This window comes from Helianthus annuus, chromosome 1, assembly GCF_002127325.2.
Source record: "Helianthus annuus cultivar XRQ/B chromosome 1, HanXRQr2.0-SUNRISE, whole genome shotgun sequence".
Taxonomy (NCBI): domain Eukaryota; kingdom Viridiplantae; phylum Streptophyta; class Magnoliopsida; order Asterales; family Asteraceae; genus Helianthus; species Helianthus annuus.
In genome coordinates this window covers 126443208-126453480 of record NC_035433.2, presented here as the reverse complement: position 1 = coordinate 126453480, position 10273 = coordinate 126443208, and the positions used below count along the sequence as shown (strand labels likewise).

Sequence of the window (10273 nt, the reverse complement as noted above, 5' to 3'; positions counted from 1 at the left end):
TTGTAGTCTATTGTGATGCTTCTAAGTTAGGTTATGGATGTGTTTTAATGCAACATCAAAAGGTTATAGCTTACGCCTCTAGACAGCTTAAGAGCCATGAAGAAAATTATTCAACCCATGATTTGGAATTAGGAGCCATAATTTTTGCCCTTAAGATTTGGAGACATTATCTTTATGGTAGTAAGTTTACCATATTCACAGATTATAAAAGCTTAAGGTATGTTTTTGGGCAAAAAGAGTTGAATATGAGACAAAGACGCTGGATGGAATTACTTAGTGATTATGATTGTGATATCCAGTATCATGCAGGAAAAGCCAATGTGGTGGCTGATGCTTTAAGTCGAAAGTATCACGAAAAGCCAAAAAGGGTACGTTCTCTTAAATTAAATCTACAAGTAAATTTAAACGATCAGATTAGGAAAACCCAAGAATCAGTAATCAAGGAAGATACTGAAAAATTAAAAGGAATGATTAAGGAGTTAGAACAAGGAACAGATGGAATTTGGAGGTTTCATAAAAAGAGAATTTGGATACCTAAATTAGGAAATTTACGTCACCGTGTATTAGAAGAAGCTCATAAATCTAAATATACGATGCATCCAGGAAATGATAAAATGTACCAGGATTTAAGGAAAAATTTCTGGTGGATAGGAATGAAAAAGGATATAGCAGCTTATGTTTCTAAATGTTTAACTTGCTCACAAGTTAAAGCTGAACATCAGAAACCCTCAGGTTTGTTACAGCAATTAGAAATGCCAGTTTGGAAATGGGAATTGATAACAATGGATTTTGTTACCAAATTACCCAAAACAAGAAAAGGTAATAATGCAATCTGGGTGATTGTAGATAGACTAACCAAGTCAGCTCATTTCTTACCAATGAAGGAAACCATTAGTATGGAACAATTAGCTAAATTATATGTAAATGAAATCGTTTCCTTACATGGCATTCCTTTATCAATTGTTTCTGATAGGGATAGCCGATTTACCTCTCATTTTTGGTCAAGTTTCCAAAAGGCAATGGGAACTAAGTTAAATTTAAGCACGGCGTATCATCCTCAAACTGACGGGCAAAGTGAAAGAACAATCCAGACAATGGAAGACATGCTTAGAGCTTGTGTAATTGATTTTGGAGGTAACTGGGATGATCACTTACCTTTAATAGAATTTTCTTATAACAACAGTTATCACACAAGTATCAATGCTGCACCATTCGAAGCACTTTATGGACGAAAGTGCAGAACCCCAGTCTGTTGGGCAGAAATTGGGGAAAAGCAATTATCCGGACCTGAGATAGTACAAGAAACAACTGACAAAATCATTCAAGTCAAGGAACGACTGAAAGCAGCACGTGATCGACAGAAGAGCTACGTTGATAACAGACGTAAGCCGTTAGAATTCCAAGCAGGCGATAAAGTGTTACTAAAAGTCTCTCCTTGGAAACGAATAGTAAGATTCATCAAAAGAGGAAAGTTAAGTCCCAGGTATAGGTATATTGGACCTTTCAAGATTATTAGAAGTATAGGACCTGTAGCCTATCAGCTACAACTGCCAGAGGAAATGGCAGGAATACATGATGTATTTCATGTATCCAATCTCAAAAAGTGTCTAGCCGACGAATCACTCGTAATACCTCTTAAGGATATAGAGGTTAATGAACAACTCAAATTTGTAGAGAGAAATCTACAGATTGAAGATAGAAAAATTAAAAATCTCAAGCACAAGAGACTAGTTTTGGTCAAAGTAAAGTGGGACTCCAAAAGAGGACCTGAATACACATGGGAGCTTGAATCAGAAATGCAAAAGAAATATCCACACTTGTTCCACTAGATCTCGAGGACGAGCTCTAAAACAAGGTGGGGAGGATGTAACAACCCTAACGTAAACCGACACCCTCATAAATTTTTCGACACCCTAATATATTTTAAAATGTCTCAATATGTCTTTATATGCACCCCGTATGTGAAAACCGAGCCCAAAGTAGATTATAATATATAAAATAAATTAAAAACAATAAATATTAAGTTGAGACGGGCCGCATAGACCCACCCCAATCACTTACGCGGGCCGTTTGAAGGTGTAACCGGACTCCGCTGAAATCTTTAGTTCATGCGGGCCGCGTATGGTCCCGTTTAAGTTCATGCGGGCCGCGAGTGTCCCAAAATCTGGCACGACCCTGGGCCGCCACGTGGTCCAACACCCGGCAAGCCTACTAGGTGACCCAGCCAAGCTACGTGTTGACCTAGCGTTGACGCGGGCCGCGTAAGCTTGGCCCATTCTTAACGCGGGCCGCATGAAGACTCGATTACAGCCCTATATAAGAGGGCAACGGGCCTTCAGTCTGTTTCGTTCAAAATCGTTCTTTGTCTCTCTAAATTTTAATAGTGGGCATTATACCCGAGTCCAATACACCCTAAATAGCGAGGTTCTGCTACGATGTAAGTATTATAACCCCTAGAGACGTATTAGATACGCTGCCCGATTGATCTAGGGTTCCGTAACGGCTGTCGTGGTTCTGCCCGACGTAGTCGTTGGAATGCCGTCTCGGGGAGGGTATTACTAATGTTAAAATGGGTTATTATACTAACACACGTGCTTTTGTGTAAATTATAGATTGTCACCAGGAAACCTTACGAAAAACCTAAAACAGCAATGTGAGTAATCTCCTTTTTGTTAACAGTTTTTACAAAACCTTAACCTTTTTACAATGCAATTTAGCAGTGATTGAGTCTTTGTAATTCTACAATTACTGCCGGTATGTTGGGGTTTTGTATACAAAATGTGAGTAACGTTATCATTGGACAAAGAGTTAGCCAATGTGTAATATGACCCTCTAGTCAGACTTGACACTACTGAATGAGTAATTGGGTAGATGTAAACATTGTAATCGCTCTCAATACTGTTTAAATTAAAATTAATATTTCTTGATTAAACTGGGATTCACTCACCAGTATTTTCCACTGACAAAATGTTTTTAAAACGCGTTTCAGGTAACAAAATGTGAAAGCCAATTAGAAGCCAGCTGGACAGCACTGAAGGCTTGGAAAAGTGGCTATAAAAGTTACCTAAATAAAAGAAAGCGTTTATTTCAATAAAGTGGGATTTATCCCTGTAAATTAGTTTGTAATGAAAACTTGGGTTTTACCCATGTGTTTAATATTATAAAATATGGTGGTGTACTCTGATTTAATATTTCCTAACTACGGTCCTGATGAAAATTTCCGCTGCCAAATAAGTAATAACGTGATACCACCGAAACTGGCTCGCGGCTGCCCATTCCCGAGAATCAGGGATCGGGGGTTGCGACAAACTTTTATCGAATTGTACATAATAATAAGCACATGATGGCGCTAATAATAAAAAAAAACTATACCGATTTATACGGTACGGTACTGATATTGTTCAGACAGCATCGGCAGTATTAAAAAATTTAAAGAAATTTGTTTAAGGTTAAAGTAAATATAATAATAATATATTGTAATGCTGAAATGATAAAAGTATGGAAAAAAAAACTATATATATTATTATAAAAATCAAATTTCTATTCATGATCACTTTCCAATTATACTTGTTGACAAATGATAATGTAAAACAAACGTTATTTGAAAATGAATCATGTTGTTTAGAAAGCTAAACCATTAGAATCGGTTTAGTTTATCATCCTATCATTTTACGATATAAAACAAATACCCAATTTTGAATACAACTTCATTTTTAACAAAAATTATACCATAATGTTAAGGGAAAAAAAATTAATGAACGGAAGTTATTAAAGAGATATCAAATTAATTGATAAAGAAAATACAATTTAAAAAAACAAAAAAGAATTATTAAAAACCAAAAACAAATGAGAAAGAAAATATGTTTTTAAAAAAGAAAAAAATATGTTAAAACTTAAAATAAATATAATAATAAACTATTTTAATATTATATAATGAAATATTAAAAACTATATATCATTATAAAAATAACATTACTATTTATAGCCATTTTTAATTATATATACTAAGTTGTTTCCCCGAGCATCGTTGCGGTACGTTATCACAAGCATTTGATAAGAATCGGTAAGATTCGTTATAGTACTGGTACGATACATGCACTCGGTATATAACTCAACACATGTTTTACATCGACATAAAACGAAAAAAACGAACACCGGTACCGACAACGATGTTGTCCGAAGGGTATCGATCAGTTCAGATCGTCACGGTACTGGTAATGATATTCGTTTATAATCGCAAACAGAGTTGTATAAATAAAAAAATATCGAAACCGGGAACAATAAAAATTAATACAGGTACATGTACCAATGTTGTTCAGTAGGATGCGTCAGTTTATCGAAAGCAAAAACAATAAAAATAAGTATCGGTACTGATACCAATGTTGTTCTGTTGGTTTCGGTTTGGTTAACTACGGTAGCAGCACAAAACTCATTACCAAACAGAAACCATACGAATGAGTACAGGTACAGGTACCGATGTTGTTCGGTATGATGTGATAGCGACACGATATCAATTTATCAAAAACAAAAACAATATAAATACATATTGGTACCAATGCATATATTATTCGATCGATTTCAGTTCCTTTTTAGTACGATAGCGGCACAATATCCGTTTCAACAAAATTTATATTGCAATGTTGAAATAAAAAACAATCGGTTTTGGTTCACTTTAGTACCATAGTTTCCGTTTCAATAAAATTTATATTGCAATGTTGAAATAAAAAACAATCGGTTTTGGTTCACTTTAGTACCATAGTCACACATTATCCGTTTTCAATAAATTTATACTGCAATATTAAAAAAATTAACATAGAACGCAAGTTGTTAGAAAAATAATAAAAATTTATGATAAATAAATATTATTAAAATATTGAAAAAATTATTTAAAAATTAAAAATCACTATTCATGGCAACTTTGTTTGAATACGTATATAATAATAACTAGCCTAAGGACCCGTGTATTACACGGGTTGTTAATAGATAATATGGATTAATAATAGTTGTTTACATTAAATGTTATCACTATATACACATATTTAACAGATCGTGTAATAACTTTTTATTGACAATTATAACGTATATATCACAAATCGTTGAATATCTCTTTATACACCACATTAGTTGTTTTATCCGTAGGTTTTCCATTGTTGTCAAGTATGAGTATCTTCACACCATTTCTTGTTTTCACCCTTGATAAGGCAACATACAACTGACCATGAGAGAAGACGGGTTGTTTGAGGTACAAACCTACTCTTGAAAGAGATTGACCTTGACTTTTGTTGATGGTCATTGCAAAACATACGGCCAGTGGAAATTGTCTTCTTTGAAAAGAGAAAGGAATCTTTTTATCAGAAGGTATCAAGTTTAATCGAGGGATATATGTGCAAGTACCAATATTTGAACCAGATATTATCTCTGCTTCTATTACACGGTTGTGCAGCTTCTTTACTTGTAGCCTTGTACCGTTGCACAATCCATTCCGTTGATCAATATTTCTTAATAACATGACTGGAACACCAACTTTAAGGACTAACCTATGATTAGGTAGGCCAGATATTTTAACACCATTGAGCACATCTGGAGAGTAAAGTCTTTGTTGTGTAGAATTTACATCTTCAGACGGACAAAGACTGTCAGAGCTAAGATACTCTTTTTCTTCACCAGGAAACATTGCTAGCAACCTGTCATTAATCTCATGAACAACTTCATTTTTAGGTGCAAGTATGGCCCGGTCACTAAAATAGTTATGGGCGTCTACGTTTTCCAAGATTGATGGATAAACAAAATCAATTAAACTTCCAATTGGATCAGATGGATCAGTAATCAAAAGATCTCGTGGTATTTCAATAGTTGCTTCTCCATCATTTGGACCACCAACGTTACCCTCACCCAAATCCAAAAGCCATTTCCCAAAACTATTTATTTCATCAACATCAGCCGTAGATCTTCCAACCGTTAACCTCGTGTTTCTAGTTAGTGTGACACTCTAGGTTTTTCCAAACGAACACCTTGTAATATTTCGTGTATATATAAATATTATTAAATGGAAACGTGACTTTTTACATGATATGTGTGTTGTGTATGTATATATATATATGTATGTGAGTCGAGACCACGTGTAACACCTGAGGAAAATCCACAGCAATCTTGAATTGCCACTTCACTTTCTCGTACTTACTTGTCAAATTTCGGGACGAAATTTCTTTCAAGTTGGGGATGATGTGACAACCCGAATTCCCGAGGTTAGTATTATTCTATTCCACGACTCTTTTGTTGAATTCACATATTCTTGGCATCTTGAAAGATCATTGTGCTAGTGGGATTATGTTACAAACTTGTTACTGATTAACGCGTTAAACACTTGATACTAATCCTTCGACCCTAAGACATAAGGTGATCCTTCGACCGAAAGTAATGAGAGCCTTCGATCCAAGACTCTAACTTTCGACTTAAGATAAAATCCTTCGAGCTAGGATCCTTCGGCTGGAATTCAAGTCTTTCGAGCCAAGATCTTTCGACTAAAGACCTTAACTTTCGGCCCAACTTGTTACCAGCCCAAAACCCCCATTAACATTATATGACGTTACGTAGATGCCTAGCACAAAACATTCAATCATATTCCAAACCCTAGAAACCTCTCTTGTGCGGCGGCAGTAGTCAAGGACCCCCCCCCTCTTGTCGTGATCATCATTATCATACCTTCCAGTTCCTCGGTTAGTGTCTTATGTTGTTTTCTTTATTAAACGATTATATGATTTCATGTTTGGATTAGTATGACTAGGGCTGTCAATGTGATGAACGATATGAATTGCGTGTTGATGTTCTTGCGGGTTAGGTTCCATGAAAATAATTTAAAACTGATTAAATGGCAATCGACTAACATGTTATGTTTTGGATTAGGGCATCATGATTAGAATGTTGTCAAATGTAGTCGGCTGTGATATGGATGGATAATCCTGTGCTAGGGAATCGGGTATGCATGTAATCAGCTTCATGTTGTTAAGTCTATATGTTTATTCAAGGTTTTGAGAATGTTGTTCATGTTGGTTTGGATTAGGGTTCTTATGAGATAGCTTAAATTTGCCTTGTTTGATCTATATGTTACAAATTGATTTGTTGATATTGTGTTAATCGAAACTGTAACTAAGGAAACGGTTATATTGGCCAATCGAATTAATGGTTGATTGTAACAAATTCTGCTTAAATTAGGGAAACAACGTAACTGTTTGACCGAAGGATAATAGTTGTTCGAAAGATAACTGTGATCGAAAGATAACTATGATCGAAAGATATGTATGACCGAAAGATATGTGTGAATCGAAGGATATGTGTATCGAAGGATATGTGTGAATCGAAGGATATGTGTGAATCGAAAGATATTGAGGGGTTATGAACATACTTTGAATGATGGAATTTGTGCATGATTAATTGGTATGCCATGATTAGTGATGAATGTTAACACTTGTATTCGTGTACACTAGCTGATGACTGAATGTGAAATGATACGTGTTGTGCTTGTATACAAACTGATTGTTATGTGTAACTATCATAGGGCTTGGTAAATCACTGTTGTGAAACAAGTAACTAATTCTACCGAGCAAACCAAGGTGAGTTCACTACATTCGAGCATGCGTCCCAGTGGTTGGGGACAGTCAGTGGGTATCCCATGGGGGGAATGAGTCTTTGGGTAAAAACGAGTATATTGGTTAATATTCTCACCTATCATCTTTTGTAAGTCCCTCATCGGGTATTAGTTAGTAGCGCTACTTAGGTTTGGCACCCTCACCCCGTGCCTGTAGAGGACGGAGGTGAACTAATGACCCAGTCTGGCCCAGTACTAGATAGGAGTACGTGGGAAGGGCAGTCGTGTATTTCAGGAGCCGTCATTGTTCGGAATTGAGATATTAACAATATTACTTGCATTGGTTATTGAACTGTTTCACATACAACGGGTAACAAACGTTTTCTAAAACTGTGAACTCGCCAGCTTTGTCTGATACACGTGTTACATGCTCGCAGGTCGTTAGGTATCTTGGAATTGGGAAGCTTGCTATCTGGGAGTGCTGGAGTGGTCATGGATCGAGGCTCTTGGATTAAATTACATTTGATACATTGGTTTAAGCGTTATTATGAAACAATTGCTAAACAACTTAGTACATGCTTCCGCTACACAATTTTTGAGAATTAATATTATGTTGACAACTTATCTTGGTAAATTAATGTCATGACTTATTTAAATATTTATCATTGGTTCAATGTGATTGGTGGCTCGTACTCTGATGCATAACACGCCTCGCGGGGTTTCCGCAGGTGAAATTTTGGGGGTGTTACAGTTGGTATCAGAGCCACTGGTTATAGTGAACTAGGTTTTAAAACGTTTTATAAAACCAGACTATAACCGAACAACTTCAAAAATCGATCATGACACTCAGCTCCAGATTGCAAGGTTCGTTTCCCTCTCATTTATACATTACTTGTTTAACAGTCACACACTCACAACGCATATGAACTGAAACAATTAGCACCATAGTGACTTGATAGTGTGACCCCACACATCGACTCATGCGAGCCATAGACCTGGGATATCATCTGTTGTGTTGTTTGAACGGGGGAAACCTTGAGCGCGAGCTAAGAAGCACTGAGATAAGCATGCAAATTGCCTTATTATTATGGGTGCACACTTAATAATAACGCGGGGTGCATGCAAGTCCCAGTGAGACTTATCGAGCGTGAGGAGGGTTCTGCCCTACTATGTGTGAACCTGGTAGTACGTAAATATCAGCATGATACTTGACTCTCATCTCGTTTCGACTTCTAAATCGGTTTATTCCCAACTATAGAAACATGAGTGAACGAGGACACGGATGTGGTAACATCACCATGACTCAGGCTGAGTTGACTGACCTAATCAACACCCGCGTGACTGAGGCTTTAGCAGCCTATCAAGCTGGTACGGAATGTACCAAGTATTCTTACCCTCATATTGTGTACACGAACTTTTCACTTCTCATCAAACTTTTACGAACCTCGACGTTAACAAACATTGCCTGAACACTCATCAGAACACCTAGCAAACTGCGTAGAATGTTAGGTGCTTGTGCGAACGTCCCTGAGTTGGATGTAGTAGCGTCGAATGAATGGTTATTACCTTCCTCACTTATCTTCATTTGAACCTAACACACTAACGCCCTAAATCTCGAAGTGCGATCACTCTTGCAACACTCTTGAAACACACTGGGGATAATTCGAATCACTTGCTGGAATGATGAACAAAAGGGTGAGTGTAGTATCCTACCGACTTCAGCATTTGGACGACCCCGATTACCAGCAACGAACACCAGCGAACTGACTCCAATCTAAGTTTTAACTCTGGTCAGTAACTCGTGGGAGTCAACTGTTACAAACCAATCTGAACTTTAGCAGTGATAACAGATTCTAGTGTGGAATGTGTAACTTCCAGCACCACGAGTAGCTCCTTGGAACTCGGCACGAAGTGTGAAGAGAGGAAAATTGTGATGCGGTGAACGTGGATCGAACACGTGACCTTCAGATCTTCAGTCTGACGCTCTCCCAACTGAGCTATCCTACTGTGTACAATTAGAGCAACAGTATTCGTGACAACCAGGTACTTGTAATAGTGGCCTACTGTATGGAAATGAAGGTGCTTTCGGCATGTATTGGACGTCGATAATTCAAAAACGACCACAACCACGAGAGCGATGTCAATACGGGAGGAATCCGTGTGACTGTAACAATTGCACCGGCAGTGGTGCTCACGGAAAGGAAGTTAGGATTGATGTGAGCAACGATAGGACAATAACAACATGGTGGTTTGGATGGGTAGAAAATCGTTTCGCTCTAATTCTGTTTAACCCTGATGATTCGCAAAACCAAACATGTTATGGAACCGGCTGATGGCAAGTCACTGCGACTTCACATGTTAGTTGGGACACAAACTCGACCCTACGGGAGACAGGCATGCGACACCGGTCTCACTCCTACTATCCTGGGTAGTTACGAGATGGTGGTCAGTAATGGTTCATTAACTAGACGCACCCTGTGTGAAGAAATTTAGCGTCACATTATGCATTGAAGTACCAGAGTGGTGAGAAGATTTGCATCGTGTCGGTAATGACAGCCCAGAAAGCGTCTATGAAGGGATAACCTCACTGTAGTAGCAACTAACTCTAATAATCAGACAAAGGGCGATAAGAATGAGGATCTATCAATTGTCGTGACTAATTTCAATGTACAACTCGAAGAACTTTTA

The 10273-nt window shown here is 37.4% G+C and overlaps 1 non-coding gene across 1 annotated transcript; it reads right to left on the bottom strand.

The window, feature by feature from the left end:
• Nucleotides 1–9519: 9519 nt before the first annotated feature.
• TRNAF-GAA lies at nucleotides 9520–9594 on the bottom strand. The gene has a single exon. It is a non-coding gene; the product is annotated as a tRNA-Phe (tRNA).
• Between the last annotated feature and the right edge of the window lie 679 nt (nucleotides 9595–10273).